This window comes from Panulirus ornatus, chromosome 4 (genome assembly GCF_036320965.1).
Source record: "Panulirus ornatus isolate Po-2019 chromosome 4, ASM3632096v1, whole genome shotgun sequence".
NCBI classification, from domain to species: Eukaryota; Metazoa; Arthropoda; class Malacostraca; order Decapoda; family Palinuridae; genus Panulirus; species Panulirus ornatus.
Genome location: NC_092227.1, coordinates 10,923,272 through 10,950,756, shown reverse-complemented (window position 1 = coordinate 10,950,756; position 27,485 = coordinate 10,923,272). Strand labels below are relative to the sequence as shown.

Below are 27,485 nucleotides of genomic sequence, written 5' to 3'. Positions count from 1 at the left end.
AAAAAGTGAGAAAAAAACATAAATAAACCAGGGACCAAATCAACCAGGGACCAAATAAAACAGGGACCAAATAAACCAGGAACCAAATTAACCAGGGACCAAATTAACCAGGGACCAAATAAACCAGGGACCAAATAAACCAGGGACCAAATAAACCAGGGACTTACCGTGGGAGGCTACAGACGGCACAAGAGTCGGGCAGCATCTGAAAAGAGAAAGAAAAACAAAATAGTGCCATATTGTAAGGAAAGAGGACACAGACATTTAGAACGAATTATAGTGGATAAAGGAAAAGAACAATTCAAGGCTGTTCCACGCACTGACTAGAAAACAAGCAATGAAACTGAAGGGGTATGAAGGAAAGTGTTGATCAATACGTAGGAGAAAAAAAAATCAGAAGTTGAATGCCATGTTTCGGTGTATTCTTACAGCGAGGGACACAATGACACCCCCCCACACCAGCGTGATGGGAAGGAGGCCATGGAAGACGACACGGACGCTGCCAGACAAGTCATAGTCATAAGAGGACAAATGATGGGTTCTCCTCCGTATGAGGCGGACTGACCTCATGTAGTCTATTCACGGCTCTAGCTCGGACGAAACAGGCGGTTGGGTGGACATACGTGATCTAGGATTGGCAGAAGCAATAGACACCGCCACATACCCAAAAGGCTGGTGAGGAAGCTGCATTTTCGAACATATAAAAGAAGGATGATTCTCCTTTTTGGTGGATCGAAAAAAAAACTACTGAGCTTAGGGAATCTGAGAACACATGTTATCAACACCTTATCTTACGATATAGAAATCATTATTTGTAACTACTAGTTTACGAATTAGATATAGTTTCTCACGGAGAAGAAACAAATAAATCTATTTCAGCATATTTTGTTTTTCTCTAAGAACTCGTGTATATCTTATGAGACCATTTGGATCAATGATTTCCTACAGTATATTAATCATATGACACTAACAGGACAAATACTATAACTTCAAAACTTTGTTGTAACCAAATAAAGCAGGAAAATCTAGTGTCGTGTGTCCTGGTGGCCGTGATCGTATAGTGGTTAGTACATTGCGTTGTGGCCGCAATAACCCAGGTTCGAATCCTGGTCACGGCAGCACTACTTTTCATGTGTTGTTGGATATGTGAGTATTACTGACATGCCAGACACACCAGCTGGGCTGAGGCGCTTGGCTGACCACCTGTCTGGTTGTCACTCCCTCACCACTTTAACTCACAAAAGAAAGATAAGGAGACAATAAAGCATTTTCTAAAGAGATAGTCTCCTACATAAGATAAAAGTGTCAAGTTTCTGAGGTCAAAGGTCAAGAGCTTGGGGTCGTCTGTGGCTTGAAGTGGGTAAACACTCCGACACCTGCTGTGGAATATTTCACTTTTCTTTATATTACATAAATTACTTGATGGTACATGACGGAACGAAAAAGAAAAAATCATTGGGTCCTTTGGTCAACACCTTCAGTGACATCGACTCACTATATAAGAAAGAGAAAATTAAGACAGAATGTGATGGATCACTGCTTGAAGAATTCGTTTAAACCATCCCACATCATCTGAGAGAGAGAGAGAGAGAGAGAGAGAGAGAGAGAGAGAGAGAGAGAGAGAGAGAGAGAGAGAGAGAGGGGGGGGGATAGAAAGAGAAACCAAGAACTCAGCCCAGGTAAAAAAGTAAAAAGAGGCAGAACAACATGCTGCCTCCAAAGGCACTTCAGTACCTTCTCTACATCTACAATGGTGTGCTAAGCACACGATACTTTCCTCCAGAGCTTCAAAGAGGCCAGAGCAACACTGATAACACAACACCAAGAATGCCAACAGAAACAGACTCAAAGAACTACCGCCCCGCATCCCTCCTACAAGTCCCAGGGAAACTTTCTGAAAGAATTATGAACCTAAAGTGAAGAGAACAATCTGAAAACAACCTATATAGATACCCTCATCAATACGGATTCCAGACGGGCAAAAATAACCAACTTAGCACTCGCGACAGCAGCAGTTAAAATAGTTATCTTTAAAGGACGAGGAACAGATTGTACAGTTATGCAAAGAGACATGCAAAGCATTGGTCAAAGTGTGGACACACGGCCTACAACATAAACTATTACAACTACGCATACCAGAAATCACAGAAAGACTACCGTGTCACTTTCAAAGTCCTTACACACACACACACACACACACACACTCCCCACACACAACACATGGCACCCGTGGTGTTCCTGTCCGCTGGTCCGTCCCTTCTCTACAGATATGGCGAGGAAGTTACTAGACGAACGATGACTAACCCCATACACAGTTGCCAACTACTCTTCCCATTTCCTAAGCTCGGAAGAAATATTTTAAAGACAATATTTCCTTAATGAGGGAAGGCTGTGTTAGCAGTACGGGAAGCATGTAGAAACTGTAGGGTGGAGTGCTTGGAACTCCTGAACAATGCTATCAGTTGTTGAGAACGTGGTGACCAGGGAGGGAGGGAGTGGTGAGGGAAGATGTGGTAGACAGGAAGCCAGGGAGGGTTTGATGGCCTGAGCGGTGGTAGACAGAGAGCAAGTAAGAGGTTGTGGTGAGGGAAGGTGTAAAAGCCAAGGAGGGAGGGCATGGTTACGATGAGGGTGGGAGGGCATAGTGGTAGTGAGTGAGGGTGTGTTAAAGAGGGAGGAAGAAGCAGTCGTGATGAGGAAGGGTATGGTGGCATGACAGAAGGGCGTGGTGGTGGAAAGGACCAGAGAGAGTGGTGGCGGTGGTTAGGGTGGAATACTGTGGTAGTCGTGGTGGAGGGTGTGTTAGCCTCTGCAGGAGCAAGCAGACGAGGACCCAGATATTGTCAGTATCGCTAAAAACTAATCCATGACACACGGGTCTTACTGCAGTAGTCTGCCATAGGTGGTCAGCCAAGTGCCTCAGCCCAGCTGGTGTGTCCGGCATGTCAGTAATACTCACACATTCAACAACACATGAAAAGTAGTCCTGCCGTGACCAGGATTCGAACCTGGGTTATTGCGGCCACAACGCAATGTACTAACCACTATACGATCACGGCCACCAGGACACACTTTACAGGATTTTCCTGCTTTATTTGGCTACAACAAAATGATCAAACTACAACAATGTTTCTGAAATATCAGTTTTAGGCTACTGTTGTACAGTAGAAATCACTGGTCCAGATGGATTCATGAAATACACTTGAGTTCTGACATAATAATAGGTCATTGCATAACTAAACATACACAAGAACACGTCTTCTATTCTCATGTCGTTCTAAAGTATATTCGTCATTATAAACTGGAAGCTACAAAAGGGATTATTACTGTGTATTGATGAATATCAATTGCAAAACTATTGGATCAGTACCATTGTTGTGGCCAAATAAAGCAGGAAAATCTAGTAATGTGTGTCCTGGCGGCCGTGATCGTATAGTGGTTAGTACATTGCGTTGTGGCCGCAATAACCCAGGTTCGAATCCTGGTCACGGCAGGACTACTTTTCATGTGTTGTTGGATGTGTGAGTATTACTGACATGCCAGACGCACCAGCTAGGCTGAGGCACTTGGCTGACCACTTATGTTCCTCTGTCTGGTTGTCACTCACACTTTCAACTCACTGAAAAAGATATTGACATTAATTTTGCATTAATTACAGACATAAACCCTAAGATAAAGTAATATTGTCTCGGGTTCAGTTATGGCTTGACGTGGGGAAGTTCTTCCCAACTTGCTTTGAACATTTCACCAATTATATTTGTGCTACATCAAGACTGGTGAAGAATATATCTCGCAGCAGTCTTTCGGATCTTGAGGTCATGATGGCAGCTGACCTGCCTCTCTCATGGTGGGTCAGCTGTAGGAGGAGGGAACACTGCTCCGGGTGTCAGTACCAGAGCTCCTGGTGAGGCTCAGCTGGAGGCCATGGAAGCACCAGCAGGCAAGACGCGCCCCTCACACACTCTGCTCCAGCCGAGCAAGACATTCCTCTTTCCCAGGTTCAACATAGTCACAGAATATGACTACAGTTTTCACAGCGATGGCCCACCCTGCTCTCCCACTCCCAGCCATAATAATTATGATCCTGCTGGAGAAATCGACCTAACTGTTTGTTATGTCAATATGTGAACATGAAATTATGAGCGTTACCTTCTGAACGATGTAAAGTGGTGAGGGAGGGACAACCAGACAGCCAAGTCAGCCAAGTGCCTCAGCCCAGCTGGTGTGTCTGGCATGTCAGTAATACTCACACATCCAACAACACACGAAAAGTAGTCCTGCCGTGACCAGGATTCGAACCTGGGTTATTGCGGCCACAACGCAATGTACTAACCACTATACGATCACGGCCACCAGGACACACTTTACTAGATTTTCCTGCTTTATTTGGCTGTAAGAATGTCTTGTAAATACAGTGTAGTTATTGATGTTAGCTTTAATTCATCAATAGTTATCATAACCCTTGTGAAAATCATTCCTGAAGGTAACAGTTCATGAACTGTATAATGAATAATGACAGAAGTACAGATGTATAAATGTGCATGATTATTCATACATTGTTCTCCTTTACTTGTTAAACTTATTGGGTCATAATGTGATCTACATACTAAAGAATTATTTTTCCGATATCATTATACCATTAACATAAACCTAAAAGACATTTTAGTTTACCACAGCTTCAAGACTTTGTTATAGCCAAATAAAGCAGGAAAATCTAGTAAAGTGTGTCCTGGCGGCCGTGATCGTATAGTGGTTAGTACATTGCGTTGTGGCCGCAATAACCCAGGTTCGAATCCTGGTCACGGCAGGACTACTTTTCGTGTGTTGTTGGATGTGTGAGTATTACTGACATGCCAGACACACCAGCTGGGCTGAGGCACTTGGCTGACTTGGCTGTCTGGTTGTCCCTCCCTCACCACTTTACATCGTTCAGAAGGTAACGCTCATAATTTCATGTTCACATATTGACATAACAAACAGTTAGGTCGATTTCTCCAGCAGGATCATAATTATTATGGCTGGGAGTGGGAGAGCAGGGTGGGCCATCGCTGTGAAAACTGTAGTCATATTCTGTGACTATGTTGAACCTGGGAAAGAGGAATGTCTTGCTCGGCTGGAGCAGAGTGTGTGAGGGGCGCGTCTTGCCTGCTGGTGCTTCCATGGCCTCCAGCTGAGCCTCACCAGGAGCTCTGGTACTGACACCCGGAGCAGTGTTCCCTCCTCCTACAGCTGACCCACCATGAGAGAGGCAGGTCAGCTGCCATCATGACCTCAAGATCCAGAAGACTGCTGCCATACTGCCCCTGTGTCATACATTAGTTTATGGTCATACATTGACCCATTTACCTTATGTTTACCTCTCCTGACTTACAGCCTCTCTCTCTCTCTCTCTCTCTCTCTCTCTCTCTCTCTCTCTCTCTCTCTCTCTCTCTCTCTCTCTCTCATATTCTTCAGTCTCGATGTAGCACAAATATATTTGGTAAAATGTCCAAAGCAAGTTGGGAAGAACTTCCCCACGTCAAGCCATAACTGAACCCGGGACAATATTACTTTATATTGGGGTTTATGTCTGTACTTAATGCAAAATTAATGTCAATATCTTTTTTAGTGAGTTGAAAATGTGAGGGACAACCAGACAGAGGAACATAAGTGGTCAGCCAAGCGCCTCAGCCCAGCTGGTGTGTCTGGCATGTCAGTAATACTCACACATCCAACAACACATGAAAAGTAGTCCTGCCGTGACCAGGATTCGAACCTGGGTTATTGCGGCCACAACGCAATGTACTAACCACTATACGATCACGGCCGCCAGGACACACCTTACTAGATTTTCCTGCTTTATTTGGCTACAACAATGGTACTGATCCAATAGTTTTGCAATTGATATTCATCAATACCCTGTAATGATCCCTTGTGTAGCTTCCAGTTCATAATCTCAATATACTTTACAACGACATTAGAATAGAAGACGTGTTCTTGTGTATGATTAGTTATGCAATGACCTATTATTATGTCAGAACTCAAGTGTATTTCATGAATCCATCTGGACCAGTGATTTCTACTGTACAACAGTAGCCTAAAACTGATATTTCAGAAACATTGTTGTAGTTTGATCATTTTGTTGTAGCCAAATAAAGCAGGAAAACCTAGTAAGGTGTGTCCTGGTGGCCGTGATCGTATAGTGGTTAGTACATTGCGTTGTGGCCGCAATAACCCAGGTTCGAATCCTGGTCACGGCAGGACTACTTTTCGTGTGTTGTTGGATGTGTGAGTATTACTGACATGCCAGACACACCAGCTGGGCTGAGGCACTTGGCTGACTTGGCTGTCTGGTTGTCCCTCCCTCACCACTTTACATCGTTCAGAGGGTAACGCTCATAATTTCATGTTAACATATTGACATAACAAACAGTTAGGTCGATTTCTCCAGCAGGATCATAATTATTATGGCTGGGAGTGGGAGAGCAGGGTGGGCCATCGCTGTGAAAACTGTAGTCATATTCTGTGACTATGTTGAACCTGGGAAAGAGGAATGTCTTGCTCGGCTGGAGCAGAGTGTGTGAGGGGCGCGTCTTGCCTGCTGGTGCTTCCATGGCCTCCAGCTGAGCCTCACCAGGAGCTCTGGTACTGACACCCGGAGCAGTGTTCCCTCCTCCTACAGCTGACCCACCATGAGAGAGGCAGGTCAGCTGCCATCATGACCTCAAGATCCGGAAGACTGCTGTCATACTGCCCCTGTGTCATACATTAGTTTATGGTCATACATTGTCCCATTTACGTGACCTCTCTCTCTCTCTCTCTCTCTCTCTCTCTCTCTCTCTCTCTCTCTCTCTCTCTCTCTCTCTCTCTCATATTCTTCAGTCTCGATGTAGCACAAATATATTTGGTAAAATGTCCAAAGCAAGTTGGGAAGAACTTCCCCACGTCAAGCCATAACTGAACCCGAGACAATATTACTTTATATTGGGGTTTATGTCTGTACTTAATGCAAAATTAATGTCAACATCTTTTTCAGTGAGTTGAAAATGTGAGTGACAACCAGACAGAGGAACATAAGTGGTCAGCCAAGTGCCTCAGCCTAGCTGGTGTGTCTGGCATGTCAGTAATACTCACACATCCAACAACACATGAAAAGTAGTCCTGCCGTGACCAGGATTCGAACCTGGGTTATTGCGGCCACAACGCAATGTACTAACCACTATACGATCACGGCCGCCAGGACACACTTTACTAGATTTTCCTGCTTTATTTGGCTATAACAAAGTCTTGAAGCTGTGGTAAACTAAGATGTCTTTTAGGTTTATGTTAATGGTATCATGATATCGGAAAAATAATTCTTTAGTATGTAGATCACATTATGACACATAAGTTTAACAAGTAAAGGAGAGCAATGAATGAATAATCATGCACATTTATACATCTGTACTTCTGTCATTATACATTATACAGTTCATGAACTGTTACCTTCAGGAATGATTTTCACAAGGGTTATGATAACTATTGATGAATTAAAGCTAACATCAATAACTACACTGTCTTTACAAGACTTTGTTACTGCCAAATAAAGCAGGAAAATCTAGTGTGGTGTGTCCTGGCGGCCGTGATCGTATAGTGGTTAGTACATTGCGTTGTGGCCGCAATAACCCAGGTTCGAATCCTGGTCACGGCAGGACTACTTTTCGTGTGTTGTTGGATGTGTGAGTATTACTGACATGCCAGACACACCAGCTGGGCTGAGGCACTTGGCTGACTTGGCTGTCTGGTTGTCCCTCCCTCACCACTTTACATCGTTCAGAAGGTAACGTTCATAATTTCATGTTCACATATTGACATAACAAACAGTTAGGTCGATTTCTCCAGCAGGATCATAATTATTATGGCTGGGAGTGGGAGAGCAGGGTGGGCCATCGCTGTGAAAACTGTAGTCATATTCTGTGACTATGTTGAACCTGGGAAAGAGGAATGTCTTGCTCGGCTGGAGCAGAGTGTGTGAGGGGCGCGTCTTGCCTGCTGGTGCTTCCATGGCCTCCAGCTGAGCCTCACCAGGAGCTCTGGTACTGACACCCGGAGCAGTGTTCCCTCCTCCTACAGCTGACCCACCATGAGAGAGGCAGGTCAGCTGCCATCATGACCTCAAGATCCGGAAGACTGCTGCCATACTGCCCCTGTGTCATACATTAGTTTATGGTCATACATTGTCCCATTTACGTGACCTCTCTCTCTCTCTCTCTCTCTCTCTCTCTCTCTCTCTCTCTCTCTCTCTCTCTCTCTCTCTCTCTCATATTCTTCAGTCTCGATGTAGCACAAATATATTTGGTAAAATGTCCAAAGCAAGTTGGGAAGAACTTCCCCACGTCAAGCCATAACTGAACCCGAGACAATATTACTTTATATTGGGGTTCATGTCGTTACTTAATGCAAAATTAATGTCAATATCTTTTTCAGTGAGTTGAAAATGTGAGTGACAACCAGACAGAGGAACATATGTGGTCAGCCAAGTGCCTCAGCCCAGCTGGTGTGTCTGGCATGTCAGTAATACTCACACATCCAACAACACATGAAAAGTAGTCCTGCCGTGACCAGGATTCGAACCTGGGTTATTGCGGCCACAACGCAATGTACTAACCACTATACGATCACGGCCACCAGGACACACTTTACTAGATTTTCTTGCTTTATTTGGCTACAAGAAAGTCTTGAAGCTGTGGTAAAGTAAGAAGTCTGTTAGGTTTATATTAATGATGCATATTGATATGCTGGAACAATTATTCCTTCAGTCTGTTGATCACATTATGACACATAAGTTTACCAAGTAAAGGAGAAGCAATGTATGAATAATCATGCACATTTATACATCTGTACTTCTGTCATTATACATTATACAGTTCATGAACTGTTACCTTCAGGAATGATTTTCACAAGGGTTATGATAACTATTGATGAATTAAAGCTAACATCAATAACTACACTGTATTTACAAGACATTCTTACAGCCAAATAAAGCAGGAAAATCTAGTAAAGTGTGTCCTGGTGGCCGTGATCGTATAGTGGTTAGTACATTGCGTTGTGGCCGCAATAACCCAGGTTCGAATCCTGGTCACGGCAGGACTACTTTTCATGTGTTGTTGGATGTGTGAGTATTACTGACATGCCAGACACACCAGCTGGGCTGAGGCACTTGGCTGACCACCTGTCTGGTTGTCCCTCCCTCACCACTTTACATCGTTCAGAAGGTAACGTTCATAATTTCATGTTCACATATTGACATAACAAACAGTTAGGTCGATTTCTCCAGCAGGATCATAATTATTATGGCTGGGAGTGGGAGAGCAGGGTGGGCCATCGCTGTGAAAACTGTAGTCATATTCTGTGACTATGTTGAACCTGGGAAAGAGGAATGTCTTGCTCGGCTGGAGCAGAGTGTGTGAGGGGCGCGTCTTGCCTGCTGGTGCTTCCATGGCCTCCAGCTGAGCCTCACCAGGAGCTCTGGTACTGACACCCGGAGCAGTGTTCCCTCCTCCTACAGCTGACCCACCATGAGAGAGGCAGGTCAGCTGCCATCATGACCTCAAGATCCGGAAGACTGCTGCCATACTGCCCCTGTGTCATACATTAGTTTATGGTCATACATTGTCCCATTTACCTTATGTTTACCTCTCCTGACTTACAGCCTCTCTCTCTCTCTCTCTCTCTCTCTCTCTCTCTCTCTCTCTCTCTCTCTCTCTCTCTCTCTTTAATGTTCTTCCCCAGTCTCGATGTCGCACAGATATAATTGGTAAAATGTTCAAAGCAAGTTGGGAAGAACTTCCCTACGTCAATCCATAACTAAACCCGAGACAATATTACATTATATTGGGGTTTATGTCTGTACTTAATGCAAAATTAATGTCAATATCTGTTTTAGTGAGTTGAAAGTGTGAGGGACAACCAGACAGGGGAATATAAGTGGTCAGCCAAGTGCCTCAGCCCAGCTGGTGTGTCTGGCATGTCAGTAATACTCACACATCCAACAACATATGAAAAGTAGTCCTGCCGTGACCAGGATTCGAACCTGGGTTATTGCGGCCACAACGCAATGTACTAACCACTATACGATCACGGCCGCCAGGACACACCACACTAGATTTTCCTGCTTTATTTGGCCACAACAAAGGTATTGATCCGACAATTTTCCAATTGATATTCATCAATACTTTGTAAAATGTCTTTTCTAGCTTCCAGTTTATAATCTGAATATACTTTGGAACGGCAGAAGAATATTAGACGTGTTCTTGTGTATGTTTAGTTATGCAATGATCTTTTAGTGTCAGAACTTACGTATATTTCATGAATCCATCTGAGACAGTGATTTCTACAGTATAACAGTAAGTATCTCTGGCATAAAACTAATACACCATCAATACAACTGTAGTTTGATCATTTTGTTGTAACCAAATAAAGCAGGAAAATCCAGTGTGGTGTGTCCTGGCGGCCGTGATCGTATAGTGGTTAGTACATTGCGTTGTGGCCGCAATAACCCAGGTTCGAATCCTGGTCACGGCAGGACTACTTTTCATGTGTTGTTGGATGTGTGAGTATTACTGACATGCCAGACACACCAGCTGGGCTGAGGCACTTGGCTGACCACCTGTCTGGTTGTCCCTCCCTCACCACTTTACATCGTTCAGAAGGTAACGCTCATAATTTCATGTTCACATATTGACATAACAAACAGTTAGGTCGATTTCTCCAGCAGGATCATAATTATTATGGCTGGGAGTGGGAGAGCAGGGTGGGCCATCGCTGTGAAAACTGTAGTCATATTCTGTGACTATGTTGAACCTGGGAAAGAGGAATGTCTTGCTCGGCTGGAGCAGAGTGTGTGAGGGGCGCGTCTTGCCTGCTGGTGCTTCCATGGCCTCCAGCTGAGCCTCACCAGGAGCTCTGGTACTGACACCCGGAGCAGTGTTCCCTCCTCCTACAGCTGACCCACCATGAGAGAGGCAGGTCAGCTGCCATCATGACCTCAAGATCCAGAAGACTGTTGCCATACTGCCCCTGTGTCATACATTAGTTTATGGTCATACATTGACCCATTTACCTTATGTTTACCTCTCCTGACTTACAGCCTCTCTCTCTCTCTCTCTCTCTCTCTCTCTCTCTCTCTCTCTCTCTCTCTCTCTCTCTCTCTCTCTCTTCACCAGTCTCGATGTAGCACAAATATAATTGGTAAAATGTCTAAAGTAAGTTGGGAAGAACTTCCCTACTGCAAGCCATAACTGAACCCGAGACAATATTACATTATATTGGGGTTTATGTCGGTACTTAATGCAAAATTAATGTCAGTATCTTTTTTAGTGAGTTGAAAATGTGAGTGACAACCAGACAGAGGAACATATGTGGTCAGCCAAGTGCCTCAGCCCAGCTGGTGTGTCTGGCATGTCAGTAATACTCACACATCCAACAACACATGAAAAGTTGTCTTGCCGTGACCAGGATTCGAACCTGGGTTATTGCGGCCACAACGCAATGTACTAACCACTATACGATCACGGCCACCAGGGCACACTTTACTAGATTTTCCTGCTTTATTTGGCTACAACAAAGGTATTGATCCGACAGTTTCGCAATTGATATTCATCAATACTTTGTAAAATCTCTTTTCTAGCTTCCAGTTTATAATCTGAATATACTTTGGAACGGCAGAAGAATATAAGACGTGTTCTTGTGTTTGTTTAGTTATACAATAATCTTTTATTGTGTCAGAACTTTCGTATATTTCATGAATCCATCTGAGACAGTGATTTCTACAGTACAACAGTAAGTATCTGTGGTATAAAACTAATACACCAGCAATACAACTGTAGTTTGATCATTTTGTTGTAACCAAATAAAGCAGGAAAATCCAGTGTGGTGTGTCCTGGTGGCCGTGATCGTATAGTGGTTAGTACATTGCGTTGTGGCCGCAATAACCCAGGTTCGAATCCTGGTCACGGCAAGACAACTTTTCATGTGTTGTTGGATGTGTGAGTATTACTGACATGCCAGACACACCAGCTGGGCTGAGGCACTTGGCTGACCACATATGTTCCTCTGTCTGGTTGTCCCTCACATTTTCAACTCACTAAAAAAGATATTGACATTAATTTTGCATTAAGTACCGACATGAACCCCAATACAAAGTAATATTGTCTCGGGTTCAGTTATGGCTTGACGTGGGGAAGTTCTTCCCAACTTGCTTTGGACATTTTACCAATTATATTTGTGCTACATCGAGACTGGTGGAGAGAGAGAGAGAGAGAGAGAGAGAGAGAGAGAGAGAGAGAGAGAGAGAGAGAGAGAGAGAGAGAGAGAGAGAGGTCAGGTAAATGGGACAATGTATGACCATAAATTAATGTATGACACAGGGGCAGTATGGCAGCAGTCTTCCGGATCTTGAGGTCATGATGGCAGCTGACCTGCCTCTCTCATGGTGGGTCAGCTGTAGGAGGAGGGAACACTGCTCCGGGTGTCAGTACCAGAGCTCCTGGTGAGGCTCAGCTGGAGGCCATGGAAGCACCAGCAGGCAAGACGCGCCCCTCACACACTCTGCTCCAGCCGAGCAAGACATTCCTCTTTCCCAGGTTCAACATAGTCACAGAATATGACTACAGTTTTCACAGCGATGGCCCACCCTGCTCTCCCACTCCCAGCCATAATAATTATGATCCTGCTGGAGAAATCGACCTAACTGTTTGTTATGTCAATATGTGAACATGAAATTATGAACGTTACCTTCTGAACGATGTAAAGTGGTGAGGGAGGGACAACCAGACAGGTGGTCAGCCAAGTGCCTCAGCCCAGCTGGTGTGTCTGGCATGTCAGTAATACTCACACATCCAACAACACATGAAAAGTAGTGTTGCCGTGACCAGGATTCGAACCTGGGTTATTGCGGCCACAACGCAATGTACTAACCACTATACGATCACGGCCGCCAGGACACACTACACTGGATTTTCCTGCTTTATTTGGTTACAACAAAATGATCAAACTACAGTTGTATTGCTGGTGTATTAGTTTTATGCCACAGATACTTACTGTTGTACTGTAGAAATCACTGTCTCAGATGGATTCATGAAATATACGTAAGTTCTGACACAATAAAAGATCATTGTATAACTAAACAAACACAAGAACACGTCTTATATTCTTCTGCCGTTCCAAAGTATATTCAGATTATAAACTGGAAGCTAGAAAAGAGATTTTACAAAGTATTGATGAATTCAATTGCGAAACTGTCGGATCAATACCTTTGTTGTAGCCAAATAAAGCAGGAAAATCTAGTGTGGTGTGTCCTGGCGGCCGTGATCGTATAGTGGTTAGTACATTGCGTTGTGGCCGCAATAACCCAGGTTCGAATCCTGGTCACGGCAAGACAACTTTTCATGTGTTGTTGGATGTGTGAGTATTACTGACATGCCAGACACACCAGCTGGGCTGAGGCACTTGGCTGACCACATATGTTCCTCTGTCTGGTTGTCCCTCACATTTTCAACTCACTAAAAAAGATACTGACATTAATTTTGCATTAAGTACAGACATAAACCCCAATATAATGTAATATTGTCTCGGGTTTAGTTATGTCTTGAAGTAGGGAAGTTCTTCCCAACTTCCTTTAGACATTTTACCAATTATATTTGTGCTACATCGAGACTGGTGAAAGAGAGAGAGAGAGAGAGAGAGAGAGAGAGAGAGAGAGAGAGAGAGAGAGAGAGAGAGAGAGAGAGAGAGAGGCTGTAAGTCAGGAGAGATAAACATCAGGTAAATGGGACAATGTATGACCATAAACTAATGTATGACACAGGGGCAGTATGGCAGTAGTCTTCTGGATCTTGAGGTCATGATGGCAGCTGACCTGCCTCTCTCATGGTGGGTCAGCTGTAGGAGGAGGGAACACTGCTCCGGGTGTCAGTACCAGAGCTCCTGGTGAGGCTCAGCTGGAGGCCATGGAAGCACCAGCAGGCAAGACGCGCCCCTCACACACTCTGCTCCAGCCGAGCAAGACATTCCTCTTTCCCAGGTTCAACATAGTCACAGAATATGACTACAGTTTTCACAGCGATGGCCCACCCTGCTCTCCCACTCCCAGCCATAATAATTATGATCCTGCTGGAGAAATCGACCTAACTGTTTGTTATGTCAATATGTGAACATGAAATTATGAACGTTACCTTCTGAACGATGTAAAGTGGTGAGGGAGGGACAACCAGACAGGTGGTCAGCCAAGTGCCTCAGCCCAGCTGGTGTGTCTGGCATGTCAGTAATACTCACACATCCAACAACACATGAAAAGTAGTCCTGCCGTGACCAGGATTCGAACCTGGGTTATTGCGGCCACAACGCAATGTACTAACCACTATACGATCACGGCCGCCAGGACACACCACACTGGATTTTCCTGCTTTATTTGGTTACAACAAAATGATCAAACTACAGTTGTATTGCTGGTGTATTAGTTTTATGCCACAGATACTTACTGTTGTACTGTAGAAATCACTGCCTCAGATGGATTCATGAAATATACGAAAGTTCTGACACAATAAAAGATCATTGTATAACTAAACATACACAAGAACACGTCTTATATTCTTCTGCCGTTCCAAATTATATTCAGATTATAAACTGGAAGCTAGAAAAGAGATTTTACAAAGTATTGATGAATATCAATTGCGAAACTGTCGGATCAATACCTTTGTTGTAGCCAAATAAAGCAGGAAAATCTAGTAAAGTGTGCCCTGGTGGCCGTGATCGTATAGTGGTTAGTACATTGCGTTGTGGCCGCAATAACCCAGGTTCGAATCCTGGTCACGGCAAGACAACTTTTCATGTGTTGTTGGATGTGTGAGTATTACTGACATGCCAGACACACCAGCTGGGCTGAGGCACTTGGCTGACCACATATGTTCCTCTGTCTGGTTGTCCCTCACATTTTCAACTCACTAAAAAAGATACTGACATTAATTTTGCATTAAGTACAGACATAAACCCCAATATAAAGTAATATTGTCTCGGGTTCAGTTATGGCTTGACGTGGGGAAGTTCTTCCCAACTTGCTTTGGACATTTTACCAATTATATTTGGGCTACATCGAGACTGGTGAGAGAGAGAGAGAGAGAGAGAGAGAGAGAGAGAGAGAGAGAGAGAGAGAGAGAGAGAGAGAGAGAGAGAGAGGCTGTAAGTCAGGAGAGATAAACATCAGGTAAATGGGACAATGTATGACCATAAACTAATGTATGACACAGGGGCAGTATGGCAGCAGTCTTCTGGATCTTGAGGTCATGATGGCAGCTGACCTGCCTCTCTCATGGTGGGTCAGCTGTAGGAGGAGGGAACACTGCTCCGGGTGTCAGTACCAGAGCTCCTGGTGAGGCTCAGCTGGAGGCCATGGAAGCACCAGCAGGCAAGACGCGCCCCTCACACACTCTGCTCCAGCCGAGCAAGACATTCCTCTTTCCCAGGTTCAACATAGTCACAGAATATGACTACAGTTTTCACAGCGATGGCCCACCCTGCTCTCCCACTCCCAGCCATAATAATTATGATCCTGCTGGAGAAATCGACCTAACTGTTTGTTATGTCAATATGTGAACATGAAATTATGAACGTTACCTTCTGAACGATGTAAAGTGGTGAGGGAGGGACAACCAGACAGGTGGTCAGCCAAGTGCCTCAGCCCAGCTGGTGTGTCTGGCATGTCAGTAATACTCACACATCCAACAACACATGAAAAGTAGTCCTGCCGTGACCAGGATTCGAACCTGGGTTATTGCGGCCACAACGCAATGTACTAACCACTATACGATCACGGCCGCCAGGACACACCACACTGGATTTTCCTGCTTTATTTGGTTACAACAAAATGATCAAACTACAGTTGTATTGCTGGTGTATTAGTTTTATGCCACAGATACTTACTGTTGTACTGTAGAAATCACTGCCTCAGATGGATTCATGAAATATACGAAAGTTCTGACACAATAAAAGATCATTGTATAACTAAACATACACAAGAACACGTCTTATATTCTTCTGCCGTTCCAAATTATATTCAGATTATAAACTGGAAGCTAGAAAAGAGATTTTACAAAGTATTGATGAATATCAATTGCGAAACTGTCGGATCAATACCTTTGTTGTAGCCAAATAAAGCAGGAAAATCTAGTAAAGTGTGCCCTGGTGGCCGTGATCGTATAGTGGTTAGTACATTGCGTTGTGGCCGCAATAACCCAGGTTCGAATCCTGGTCACGGCAAGACAACTTTTCATGTGTTGTTGGATGTGTGAGTATTACTGACATGCCAGACACACCAGCTGGGCTGAGGCACTTGGCTGACCACATATGTTCCTCTGTCTGGTTGTCCCTCACATTTTCAACTCACTAAAAAAGATACTGACATTAATTTTGCATTAAGTACAGACATAAACCCCAATATAAAGTAATATTGTCTCGGGTTCAGTTATGGCTTGACGTGGGGAAGTTCTTCCCAACTTGCTTTGGACATTTTACCAATTATATTTGGGCTACATCGAGACTGGTGGAGAGAGAGAGAGAGAGAGAGAGAGAGAGAGAGAGAGAGAGAGAGAGAGAGAGAGAGGCTGTAAGTCAGGAGAGATAAACATCAGGTAAATGGGACAATGTATGACCATAAACTAATGTATGACACAGGGGCAGTATGGCAGCAGTCTTCTGGATCTTGAGGTCATGATGGCAGCTGACCTGCCTCTCTCATGGTGGGTCAGCTGTAGGAGGAGGGAACACTGCTCCGGGTGTCAGTACCAGAGCTCCTGGTGAGGCTCAGCTGGAGGCCATGGAAGCACCAGCAGGCAAGACGCGCCCCTCACACACACTGCTCCAGCCGAGCAAGACATTCCTCTTTCCCAGGTTCAACATAGTCACAGAATATGACTACAGTTTTCACAGCGATGGCCCACCCTGCTCTCCCACTCCCTAGCCATAATAATTATGATCCTGCTGGAGAAATCGACCTAACTGTTTGTTATGTCAATATGTGAACATGAAATTATGAACGTTACCTTCTGAACGATGTAAAGTGGCGAGGGAGGGACAACCAGACAGGTGGTCAGCCAAGTGCCTCAGCCCAGCTGGTGTGTCTGGCATGTCAGTAATACTCACACATCCAACAACACATGAAAAGTAGTCCTGCCGTGACCAGGATTCGAACCTGGGTTATTGCGGCCACAACGCAATGTACTAACCACTATACGATCACGGCCACCAGGACACACCACACTAGATTTTCCTGCTTTATTTGGCCACAACAATGGTACTGATCCAATAGTTTTGCAATTGATATTCATCAATACACAGTAATAATCCCTTCTGTAGCTTCCAGTTTATAATGACGAATATACTTTAGAACGACATTAGAATAGAAGACGTGTTCTTGTGTATGTTTAGTTATGCAATGACCTATTATTATGTCAGAACTCAAGTGTATTTCATGAATCCATCTGGACTAGTGATTTCTACTGTAAAACAGTAGCATAAAACTGATATTTCAGAAACATTGTTGTAGTTTGATCATTTTGTTGTAGCCAAATAAAACAGGAAAATCTAGTAAAGTGTGTCCTGGTGGCCGTGATCGTATAGTGGTTAGTACATTGCGTTGTGGCCGCAATAACCCAGGTTCGAATCCTGGTCACGGCAGGACTACTTTTCATGTGTTGTTGGATGTGTGAGTATTACTGACATGCCAGACACACCAGCTGGGCTGAGGCACTTGGCTGACCACTTATGTTCCTCTGTCTGGTTGTCACTCACATTTTCAACTCACTAAAAAAGATATTGACATTAATTTTGCATTAAGTACAGACATGAACCCCAATAAAGTAATATTGTCTCGGGTTCAGTTATGGCTTGACGTGGGGAAGGAAGAAAGAAGAAGAAAGAAGATAGAAGAAGAAGAAGAAGAAGAAGAAGAGAGAGGAGAAGAGGAGGAGGAGGAGGAGGAGAGAAGGAGGAGGAGAGGAGGAAGAAGAAGAAAAGAAGAAGAAGAAGAAGAAGAAGAAGAAGAAGAAGAAGAAGAAGAAAAAGAAGAAAAAGAAGAAAGAAGAAGAAGAAGAAGAAGAAGAAGAAGAAGAAGAAGAAGAAGAAGAAGAAGAAGAGAAGAGGAGGAGGAGGAGAGGAGGAGGAGGAGGAGGACAGGAAGAGAAGAAGAAGAAGAAGAGAAGAAGAAGAAGAGAAGAAGAAGAAGAAGGAGGAGGAGAGGAGGAGGAGGAGGAGGAAGACTAATCACAGAAATACTCTGAATCAACGACTGATAAGTAAATGGGTGGCATATGTGCCAGGCTAACACTCGGGGGTATGGAGGTGGTGGGTGGGTGGGTTCTTCAATTGCTCTGAAATTTGACCAATTATATTTGTGCTACATCGTTGTAAGTGCAGGGAGGAGAGAGAGAGAGGAGAGTGAGAGAGGAGAGAGAACCCTGCGTCATTTCCTGTGTCGGTAGGTAGGGGTTCAGTTCCCTCCGGTCACGTCTCACTACAACAGTTATAGAAGAAAAAAAAACCTGAAAAGACTTTAGTGCATTTTCTTCCTTTTTGTGGAGGAAGGAGAAGAAGAAGAAGAAGAAGAAGAAGAAGAAGAAGAAGAAGAAGAAGAAGAAGAAGAAGAAGAAGGAGAAGAGGAGGAGGAGGAGGAGGAGGAGGAGGAGTAAGAAGAAGAAGAAGAAGAAGAAGAAGAAGAAGAAGAAGAAGAAGAAGAAGAAGAAGGAGGAGGAGGAGGAGGAGGAGGAGGAAGACTAATCACAGAAATACTCTGAATCAACGACTGATAAGTAAATGGGTGGCATATGTGCCAGGCTAACACTCGGGGGGATGGAGGTGGGTGGGTGGATGGTTGGGTTGAGGGATGATATGAAAGACTTGAAGGAGAGATAATTGATGAGGCGGGGAGGCATAGAGGACGTGTGTGTGTGTGTGTGTGTGTGTGTGTGATCACGAGTACGGGGCAAAGGTCACTGCCTCACGCGCGATTAAATGCCATCTTGTGTATATCTCCAGCACTCCACCCCCCTCCTCTCTCTCTCTCTCTCTCTCTCTCTCTCTCTCTCTCTCTCTCTCTCTCTCTCTCTCTCTCTCTCTCTCACCGGGAGACCGGAGGACCCTCCGTGCGCGTAGCGGTGACCGTTGTCGACCGCGAGGTAGCCACGGACCGCCCTGTGTCGAGCGCGCAGGGGTTCGAATCCTGCTTACAGCGGTTGGGGTCGTATTCGACCCAGCTGTTCATCCTCCTTTAGGTGGGCCAGTCAATAAACATGATACCTGGCTTAGGCTAGGGTATATATATATATATATATATATATATATATATATATATATATATATATATATATATATATATATATAGATAGATAGATAGATAGATAGATAGATAGATAGATAGATAGATACAGATAGATAGATATAGATAGATAGATAGCGATAAGAATATGGCCTTGATTAGGGCATTTATTTACCAGTACCTAATCAGCTAACAGACAAAAATATATCGAGAAGATAACATTATCAAACCACTTCGTGAGTGGTTTAATATCATAAACGTTCACAACAAGACATAAGAAAGAAAAATAACGACTATACTATCTCAACTGTGAAGAAAACGGCTAATTTAAATGCCGTCGTGTCGTATGGTCACACGAAGAGATATATGTACTCAAATATGTGACACATTACATATTTAGGAACACTTTACGAACAGAGGAAGCGAAGGGATGGCAACATTGTGGACTGCAGTGAGAGGCTGGAGGATATGAGTCTGGAAACACAAGAAGAAGAAGGAGGAGTGGAAGAAGAAGAAGAAGAAGAAGAAGAAGAAGAGAAAGATACATGATATTATGCTTAGCCCAAGAAACAGAAGGTGTAAAGGAAGCCATATTGACCCTGTAAGCCTCTTAACACGAACGATAGACACGGAGGAGTTATCAACTCTGCTATAATACCAAGGGTCAACACCGGAGATCTATCACACCAGAAACATACAGAGGTTCTTGGCAATGGAAACTGGAATGGCTGGTGGATGCACTACCAGGAGAAATACGACGTATGTGAGGCACAGTTACGAAAACGTATCAGTCCCGGATGAATCCACAAAAGACAGCTAGGCAACGGGAAGGAGGTGATGGTCCTTCTCGTCTGGCACAGACGGGTGGTGTGCGCTACGCGCAAGGCCAGGCCAACCTCCCCCCTCCCCGCCCCCTCCCCAAACTTCACGGTAAAATCAGGGCGTAGGTACTCCCAGGTAGGTACTCTCTCTCTCTCTCTCTCTCTCTCTCTCTCTCTCTCTCTCTCTCTCTCTCTCTCTCTCTCTCTCTCTCTCTCTCTCCCAATTATTTCCTACCTGTCCCTCAGTTCTTCTTGTCTCTCATTCTAACTTTCTTCTCCAACGCTCTCCCTCGCTCCCCTCATCATCCCGTCTTCACCAACATTCTCCCTCCCCCTCATCATCCCGTCTTCACCAACATTCTCCCTCACTCCTCCCCCCCTACCACCACCCTGTCTTCACCACCACTCTCCCACGCTCCCCCAACAACTTGTCCATCTGTCGACCCTCCCGTGTATACCTCCGTCCTGCCCTCTTCCATAAAACGGGCCAGGTACAACTCACAACTTTCCAGGTCATTCGTACAGCACCCTCAACACTGCCCATCACCCACACTGGTATATGAAGGAGCGTCCAGTACCTTTAGGTTGTTATGTCAATATGTAAACATGAAATTATGAGCGTTACCTTCTGAACGATATAAAGTGGTGAGGGAGGGACAACCAGACAGGTGGTTAGCCAAGTGCCTCAGCCCAGCTGGTGTGTCTGGCATGTCAGTAATACTCACACATCCAACAACACATGAAAAGTAGTGTTGCCGTGACCAGGATTCGAACCTGGGTTATTGCGGCCACAACGCAATGTACTAACCACTATACGATCACGGCCACCAGGACACACCACACTGGATATTCCTGCTTTATTTGGTTACAACAAAAGTCTTGAAGCTGCAATATAACTGTTATTGATCTGCCAGTTGACACTTTAAGGTCATCACAACTGATCATTACAATCTTTCTAATGATATTGTCTCCAGCAGAGGAAGAACAGGATATAAAATGTGTATGCGTGTGTGTATGAGTGTGTTTGTATGAGTGTGTGTGTATGTATGTGTGTGTGTGTGTGTGTGTGTGTGTGTGTATACACTTTACGACAGTTGCGATGCAAGGGATCGGATCTTGTTGCTAAGGGGATCTAAACACACAAGGGCAGGTGGAAGGGGAAGGGGGGAAAGAGACGTGCCATTTCTGAGTATACCTGGGGCGCGGGGAGGAGGTCGGTGTCCCCCCCAAGTGTAAACGCAAATTGGGGTAAAAGCTTGTTGAGTTGTGCGCTGTTGTGAGCGGAATGACGACCAGGGAAACAGCGATGACCCACAAAAAAAGAACAAAAAAAAAGATGCATACATGAGTACGCCTGGATGAGCTGGCCTCTGGTCAACAGGTATTATTGGCTTATGTGTTAATTGACCAGCATGTTGAAAGAGAGGGAGGGAGGGAGGAGAGTGGAATGCCCCGACCGTGTCTCGAATGCGAGAGTGAAATTGGATGTCGGGTTCAGGAAGAGAGGCGTTGACGAGAGTGTGAAAGAAGTGGTGTGAGTAAGTGAGCTGGGGAAAAGATGTCTATTACCAAATGTGTCAAGGAAGGTTTAGTGATGATGTTACAGAGCGCGAGCAAATGAAAGTAGAGGAGAGGAAAGTAGTATGGTAAGAAAAGTGCATGTATGCAGCGGGCAAGGGGGACATAAAATGGGGACGCATGAGAATGAGTAGAGTGGGTGGCGGAATGAGAAACTTTAATCGTTCGTGAAAGAAAAAAAATGGGAGGTGAACGGATGGTCTCTGTGAGTGATTGGGAGGAGTACAAGAGTAAGTAATAGGAAGTCAAGGTGAAGGTACGAGAGTTGAGAAAGATGGCATATACATATATATATATATATATATATATATATATATATACAGAGAGAGAGAGAGAGAGAGAGAGAGAGAGAGAGAGAGAGAGAGAGAGAGAGAGAGAGAGAGAGAGAGAGAGAGGATCAGTCAACTCTAGAGAGAATTAAGGAGTGCTTTGGAAGGAGGTGAGTAGAGTGAAGAGAACAAATGAAGGGCGACGATAAGGGAGAGAGAGCGAGGGAGGGGGAAAGGGAGGAGATGGGGGTAAGAAAACTGGCAAAAAAAAAGGACAAAAAAGAACAGGAGTGGATACTTGTTAGGACGTTTTTATGAGTGAGTTGGTGAGGAAGTTTAATGTGAGGAACTCAGGGAAGAGGAACGGGTTCCCTGTCTGCTGGGGATGTGGGTGGGGCCTGGGAGGCGAGAGCTGCTGTTGTCTACTGATGCGGTTCTGGTGGCAGACTCGAGTGAGAAACTGTAGAAGCTGTTCTCTTGTGGGTTTCGAAGTGTACCTGAAAGGACTAAGTTGACATCTGAGGTGGGTAACAGGTTATGAGGTTTAGAAGGGAAGAGAGACACAGTTTGGCTGGAATGTTGGCTTGAATGAAGGAATCCTGGAAGAATTCAGGTGTTCCAGATACCTGGGAGTGGATGTGGCAGCGGATGGAACCATGGAAGCTTACAGCAGCCATAGGGTGGGTGCTGGGGGCGAAGGAACCTGTGTGCATTGAGGAGGGTGTGGGAAGAGAGGTCATTGTCTGGTGGGGTAAAGATGTGCACGTCTGATGGTGTAGTAACCTCATCAGTGGTGCCTAGATACAAAGCGTGAGTCACGGGGTCAAAAAAGCACATAAGAAGGTGGACTGTGCTAGGAGCAAAATGATTGAGGACAGTATGTGGTGTGAAGAAGGTTGATCGCGTATGAAATGAAAGGGTAAGAGAAGGGTACAGTATGGTTGTAACAAGCGTATGGCAGAGAGAGAGACGAAGATGACATGAAGTGGCTTGGACATATGAAGAGTTTGAGTGAGGAGAGGTTGGCTAAGAGGCCATACCTGACCTGACCTGACCTGACCCTCAAAAGGTAACGCTATCATACCCGAGGGTCGTACCCTTATGTTGAAGGCTTTAGAGAGATAACGTGTGGGAGAAAATTTCGCTTTAAATGGTCGAAACCAAATTAGTTCACCGAGGCAGGGAATAACTTGAGATTCATCAAGGCTGTCACATGTTCGAGATTAGATGGATTTAACAGACTAGTTATTCTATTACGGTAACTAGAAGGCGCTTGAGCTACCTACATGAGTGTCGGGGGTGGCAGAACTGGAAGCCAGAAACCTGCCTAACACACAGAAGGAACAGAAGAAGGGACGGAGTTAACCCCAGGGAACCCGATGCCTGTGCTCTGCAGTGCGATGGCTCAACTCTTTTACTTCCATACACGACTGCCTGGAACAGCCTCCAGCTGTGTTCCCCAGAGGCTAACAGAAGGCCCTTACCCCAGAGATTACATAGAGGGTCTATATAACATGTGAGGAAAGGTGTACACTGCAGTAGTGTAGCGTAGTACGGTGTACACTGCAGTAGTGTAGCGTAGTAAGGTGTACACTGCAGTAGTGCGGCGTAGTAAGGTGTACACTGCAGTAGTGGAGCGTAGTATGGTGTACACTGCAGTAGTGTAGCGTAGGGAGGTGTACACTGCAGTAGTGTAGCGTAGTACGGTGTACACTGCAGTAGTGTAGCGTAGTATGGTGTACACTGCAGTAGTGTAGCGTAGTATGGTGTACACTGCAGTAGTGTAGCGTAGTAAGGTGTGCACTGCAGTAGTGTAGCGTAGTATGGTGTACACTGCAGTAGTGGAGCGTAGTAAGGTGTACACTGCAGTAGTGTAGCGTAGTATGGTGTACACTGCAGCAGTGTAGCGTAGCAAGGTGTGTCCACAGCGTCATCTGCTGATGTAGTCTGTTGCTTGAGATGTCTGGTTGGGTGTTGTGGCATTTGGTTAATCAAGGCAGAACTCTGGCCAACCCTTTTTTCTTTTTAGTCTGATCCGGAAATTCTTTTTCCTAAAGACTTCAGGTGAAGCATGTATCGGAGAGACGACTAGATGATGTCAAGAATATGATCCTCTGTATCTCTAGGGTGAGGGAAGCGAGTGTCACTGAGGGAGGAGAAAGAGAATGGTCACCAGTGCATGTGGGAGGGAGAGACGACACAGGGACCTGTGACGAGACTGCTGGAGGAGAGTAAGAGAGTCCTAGTCCTGGTGGTGGCGGTGGTGGGAAATGGTGGAGGGAGAGGCGTGGTGGCAGTTGGAGTGGTGGAGGAGGAGACGGAAGGAAAGTGGTGATGTCATGGTAGGGTGTGAGGGGGATGGTAGGTGATCCAAGAGGGAAAAGGATGGAAGTTTGTTGGAGGGAGGGCAGTTGGGAAGAGATAGAGGATGGAACATAGAATAGCGTATTGATAAGTATTGATAACATATAACTGGCACGTCAATGACTTTACCACAGCTTCAAGACTTTTGTTGTAACCAAATAAAGCTGGAATTTCCAGTGTGGTGTATCCTGGCGGCCGTGATCGTATAGTGGTTAGTACATTGCGTTGTGGCCGCAATAACCCAGGTTCGAATCCTGGTCACGGCAGGACTACTTTTCATGTGTTGTTGGATGTGTGAGTATTACTGACATGCCAGACACACCAGCTGGGCTGAGGACACTTGGCTGACCACCTGTCTGGTTGTCCCTCCCTCACCACTTTACCTCGTTCAGAAGGTTACGCTCATAATATAAGGAAAATCTTTAAAAACTCTACAGCAAATGTGGAAGTACTTCCCCACGTCAAGCCACAGCTCACACCTTAACAGTGACCTTTGGCCTTAAATACTTGACGATGTTGGATTACATCATTTTTTTATCTGCATTTGATGTACGATTAACGCCATCATCTTCTGTAAGAGTTAAAGTGGTGAGGGAGAGACAACCAGACAGGTGGTCAGCCAAGTGTCTCAGCCCAGCTGGTGTGTCTGGCATGTCAGTAATACTCACACATCCAACAACACATGAAAAGTAGTCCTGCCGTGACCAGGATTCGAACCTGGGTTATTGCGGCCACAACGCAATGTACTAACCACTATACGATCACGGCCGCCAGGACACAACACATTGGAAATTCCAGCTTTATTTGGTTACAACAGTCATGAAAGATGCAGTAAAGTTGTTGATCAGCCAGTTAATGTGGTATCAATACTCATTAATACACTACCACTACAACCAGCAGCCCCCGTGGAAGTGTAAAATGTAAACACACACACACACACACACACACACACACACACACTTTCTGTGCCTGAACATCGTAGTTCCAGTGAGTACGAGGATGTGGTGGAAGACTGTCAGGGTCAAGGCTACTACAGCAGGCGAGTCTTGATGCACACAGTCCTGAGGTGACCCCCAGGTGATCACGCCAGCAGGAGGGAGGTGCAGAGGTGTGGTAAGGATGCTGACGTCCGAAGATGACTTTTCTCAACTTCAGTGGAAGATAACTTGTCCAAATGTTAATAGGGAAGAAGACTTGATCTTGTGCCTCAGGGGAAGATGGCGAGGAAGCTGATCTTCAACCACTGTATCGTTTCAGAAGTGATTACAGTGTGTTACAGGTGTTCTTGGACTGTAATCAGAAATACGGTAGAAGGGTACAAGGAGATGTTATGTTTGAGGAACAGAATCATTGGCTAAAGGAACAAATGGTGTGGGGATTGTAAGATTGATTGAGTGTGTGAATCGTCGCTGAATTTAGAGAAATTGGTGTGCCACAGATGGTGGAGAGGTAGATTATAAAGATCATAAAGATTACAAAGATTATAAATTAAGATTCAAAGATTGCCCAGGATCAACAGTATCTTTTCGCTTATTAGACAAAGAAAATTTGAAAAGAGTAATGACCCCCAGCTGGAGGGAGCTGAAGGATAATATGATTCAGCATGTGAGAGATGATGATTCAGTGAGGAAGTATCAGACAACCTAAGCTCAGATGTGGTGGAAATCAATGGGAAATTAAAGGAAGGAAAGGTACCATCCCCCACCAACACTCACATCTTAACCCCATCGCTTCGGCTCATCAACTGACCAACAAATGGGAACAGGAAGACAGCCACACTTCTCCACCGGAGGACCTTAAGAATGGGAACAAGCATCAGTGGTTGCCAATGGGAAAAGAACGATTGAAAAGGACAAGTTACACGTTAGAGAAACTTTGTTTTTTTCTTTTAAGATAAGTACGAAGGTTGTTAAGACAGAGTCATAGAATCCTCAAAAAAAGAATCGAAGTCTTAGGGAAGAATGGGATGACCTACGTTATACCTGAGGTTGTGAAAGACGTTCAGGGATGACACTTCGAAGCAGGACAGTTGCCTGCGTCTGGGAAAAGAGAGATGTGGTTACCATTCCCATGCCAAATGGAAACAGAAGCGAGGGACTATAGTCTAAGTCTTACTTCCTGTTTGTGTAAGCTACTGGAGGGAACGCTTTTACACAGGTGGTATTTGGGTATAATATTCATGAAAGGAAGGACAGTAAATGCCGAGGTGATATAGCACAAGTATTACAGTGTGTGACAAGTAGGCATCTACTGGCGATTCCACGAGAGTTACGAAGGCTCTATATATATATATGACATAGACGAAATCATGGGTTTGCTCTGATCTTCCCAGGACTGACTACGATGACGAAAACCAGTGGTAAAAAAAAAAAAAAGACGTGGAATGAAGAACACTTTCTTTTATATCACTGTCATAATGCAACCAGTGGGAGGACTTGAGACAACTTAAGGAAAGACGTTGGGAGTTGAGACACCGGGGAATATGGCGAGGTAAAGGTGTGTGATACTAGATGTACAGATATTAGGTACTAGGGGTTTAATGATGGTGGGTGTGAGGGATTAATTAACCAAGGAGCTGATCGTGGCTTAAGACAGATGCATCTTTCATGGGGGCCGAGGTGGTCAAAAATGTCGACTGTGATGAAATATTATCAGTGGAGTAAATATTGATTATGTATGATTATCACCACTAGATAAGAGACTAGATGTCTCCTGTGAGCAGGCAAAGGTAGATAAGAAACTAGATGTCTCCTGCGAGCAGGCAAAGGTAGATAGGAGAATGAATGTCTCCTATGAGCAGGCAAAGGTAGATAAGAGACTAGATGTCTCCTGCGAGCAGGCAAAGGTAGATAAGAGACTGAATGTCTCCTGTGAGCAGGCAAAGACAGATAGGAGACTGAATGTCTCCTGTGAGACATTTTAGATTAAACTGAAGGAATTTAACAGGAACCCCATCATCATCATCATCATCATCATCATCATCACCATCACCATCACCAACATAACGAGAAGCCCCACCAATATCACCATCACCACCATTTCTCCCGAAAACCAGCGCCAACACCATCCTCACCATCTCCAACACACTTGAATCACAACCACCATCACCATCAATAGTGTGTCATCACC

The 27,485-nt window shown here is 44.8% G+C and overlaps 26 non-coding genes across 26 annotated transcripts; 13 read left to right on the top strand and 13 right to left on the bottom strand.

Moving 5' to 3' along the window:
• Positions 1-1,046: 1,046 nt before the first annotated feature.
• On the top strand, positions 1,047-1,118 carry TRNAH-GUG (transfer RNA histidin (anticodon GUG)). The gene has a single exon. It is a non-coding gene; the product is annotated as a tRNA-His (tRNA).
• Positions 1,119-2,987: 1,869 nt separating this feature from the next.
• On the bottom strand, positions 2,988-3,059 carry TRNAH-GUG (transfer RNA histidin (anticodon GUG)). The gene has a single exon. It is a non-coding gene; the product is annotated as a tRNA-His (tRNA).
• A 362-nt stretch (positions 3,060-3,421) lies between these two features.
• Positions 3,422-3,493, top strand: TRNAH-GUG (transfer RNA histidin (anticodon GUG)). The gene has a single exon. It is a non-coding gene; the product is annotated as a tRNA-His (tRNA).
• A 785-nt stretch (positions 3,494-4,278) lies between these two features.
• On the bottom strand, positions 4,279-4,350 carry TRNAH-GUG (transfer RNA histidin (anticodon GUG)). The gene has a single exon. It is a non-coding gene; the product is annotated as a tRNA-His (tRNA).
• Positions 4,351-4,735: 385 nt separating this feature from the next.
• TRNAH-GUG (transfer RNA histidin (anticodon GUG)) lies at positions 4,736-4,807 on the top strand. The gene has a single exon. It is a non-coding gene; the product is annotated as a tRNA-His (tRNA).
• Positions 4,808-5,734: 927 nt separating this feature from the next.
• On the bottom strand, positions 5,735-5,806 carry TRNAH-GUG (transfer RNA histidin (anticodon GUG)). The gene has a single exon. It is a non-coding gene; the product is annotated as a tRNA-His (tRNA).
• Positions 5,807-6,167: 361 nt separating this feature from the next.
• TRNAH-GUG (transfer RNA histidin (anticodon GUG)) lies at positions 6,168-6,239 on the top strand. Its single transcript has one exon. It is a non-coding gene; the product is annotated as a tRNA-His (tRNA).
• A 902-nt stretch (positions 6,240-7,141) lies between these two features.
• TRNAH-GUG (transfer RNA histidin (anticodon GUG)) lies at positions 7,142-7,213 on the bottom strand. The gene has a single exon. It is a non-coding gene; the product is annotated as a tRNA-His (tRNA).
• Positions 7,214-7,597: 384 nt separating this feature from the next.
• On the top strand, positions 7,598-7,669 carry TRNAH-GUG (transfer RNA histidin (anticodon GUG)). The gene has a single exon. It is a non-coding gene; the product is annotated as a tRNA-His (tRNA).
• A 902-nt stretch (positions 7,670-8,571) lies between these two features.
• On the bottom strand, positions 8,572-8,643 carry TRNAH-GUG (transfer RNA histidin (anticodon GUG)). Its single transcript has one exon. It is a non-coding gene; the product is annotated as a tRNA-His (tRNA).
• A 390-nt stretch (positions 8,644-9,033) lies between these two features.
• Positions 9,034-9,105, top strand: TRNAH-GUG (transfer RNA histidin (anticodon GUG)). Its single transcript has one exon. It is a non-coding gene; the product is annotated as a tRNA-His (tRNA).
• Positions 9,106-10,030: 925 nt separating this feature from the next.
• On the bottom strand, positions 10,031-10,102 carry TRNAH-GUG (transfer RNA histidin (anticodon GUG)). Its single transcript has one exon. It is a non-coding gene; the product is annotated as a tRNA-His (tRNA).
• A 368-nt stretch (positions 10,103-10,470) lies between these two features.
• On the top strand, positions 10,471-10,542 carry TRNAH-GUG (transfer RNA histidin (anticodon GUG)). The gene has a single exon. It is a non-coding gene; the product is annotated as a tRNA-His (tRNA).
• Positions 10,543-11,463: 921 nt separating this feature from the next.
• TRNAH-GUG (transfer RNA histidin (anticodon GUG)) lies at positions 11,464-11,535 on the bottom strand. Its single transcript has one exon. It is a non-coding gene; the product is annotated as a tRNA-His (tRNA).
• Positions 11,536-11,905: 370 nt separating this feature from the next.
• Positions 11,906-11,977, top strand: TRNAH-GUG (transfer RNA histidin (anticodon GUG)). Its single transcript has one exon. It is a non-coding gene; the product is annotated as a tRNA-His (tRNA).
• Positions 11,978-12,881: 904 nt separating this feature from the next.
• Positions 12,882-12,953, bottom strand: TRNAH-GUG (transfer RNA histidin (anticodon GUG)). The gene has a single exon. It is a non-coding gene; the product is annotated as a tRNA-His (tRNA).
• A 369-nt stretch (positions 12,954-13,322) lies between these two features.
• On the top strand, positions 13,323-13,394 carry TRNAH-GUG (transfer RNA histidin (anticodon GUG)). Its single transcript has one exon. It is a non-coding gene; the product is annotated as a tRNA-His (tRNA).
• Positions 13,395-14,320: 926 nt separating this feature from the next.
• Positions 14,321-14,392, bottom strand: TRNAH-GUG (transfer RNA histidin (anticodon GUG)). Its single transcript has one exon. It is a non-coding gene; the product is annotated as a tRNA-His (tRNA).
• A 370-nt stretch (positions 14,393-14,762) lies between these two features.
• On the top strand, positions 14,763-14,834 carry TRNAH-GUG (transfer RNA histidin (anticodon GUG)). Its single transcript has one exon. It is a non-coding gene; the product is annotated as a tRNA-His (tRNA).
• A 924-nt stretch (positions 14,835-15,758) lies between these two features.
• Positions 15,759-15,830, bottom strand: TRNAH-GUG (transfer RNA histidin (anticodon GUG)). The gene has a single exon. It is a non-coding gene; the product is annotated as a tRNA-His (tRNA).
• Positions 15,831-16,200: 370 nt separating this feature from the next.
• On the top strand, positions 16,201-16,272 carry TRNAH-GUG (transfer RNA histidin (anticodon GUG)). The gene has a single exon. It is a non-coding gene; the product is annotated as a tRNA-His (tRNA).
• A 910-nt stretch (positions 16,273-17,182) lies between these two features.
• On the bottom strand, positions 17,183-17,254 carry TRNAH-GUG (transfer RNA histidin (anticodon GUG)). Its single transcript has one exon. It is a non-coding gene; the product is annotated as a tRNA-His (tRNA).
• A 362-nt stretch (positions 17,255-17,616) lies between these two features.
• Positions 17,617-17,688, top strand: TRNAH-GUG (transfer RNA histidin (anticodon GUG)). The gene has a single exon. It is a non-coding gene; the product is annotated as a tRNA-His (tRNA).
• Positions 17,689-20,898: 3,210 nt separating this feature from the next.
• Positions 20,899-20,970, bottom strand: TRNAH-GUG (transfer RNA histidin (anticodon GUG)). The gene has a single exon. It is a non-coding gene; the product is annotated as a tRNA-His (tRNA).
• Positions 20,971-24,550: 3,580 nt separating this feature from the next.
• TRNAH-GUG (transfer RNA histidin (anticodon GUG)) lies at positions 24,551-24,622 on the top strand. Its single transcript has one exon. It is a non-coding gene; the product is annotated as a tRNA-His (tRNA).
• Positions 24,623-25,052: 430 nt separating this feature from the next.
• Positions 25,053-25,124, bottom strand: TRNAH-GUG (transfer RNA histidin (anticodon GUG)). The gene has a single exon. It is a non-coding gene; the product is annotated as a tRNA-His (tRNA).
• Positions 25,125-27,485: the final 2,361 nt, after the last annotated feature.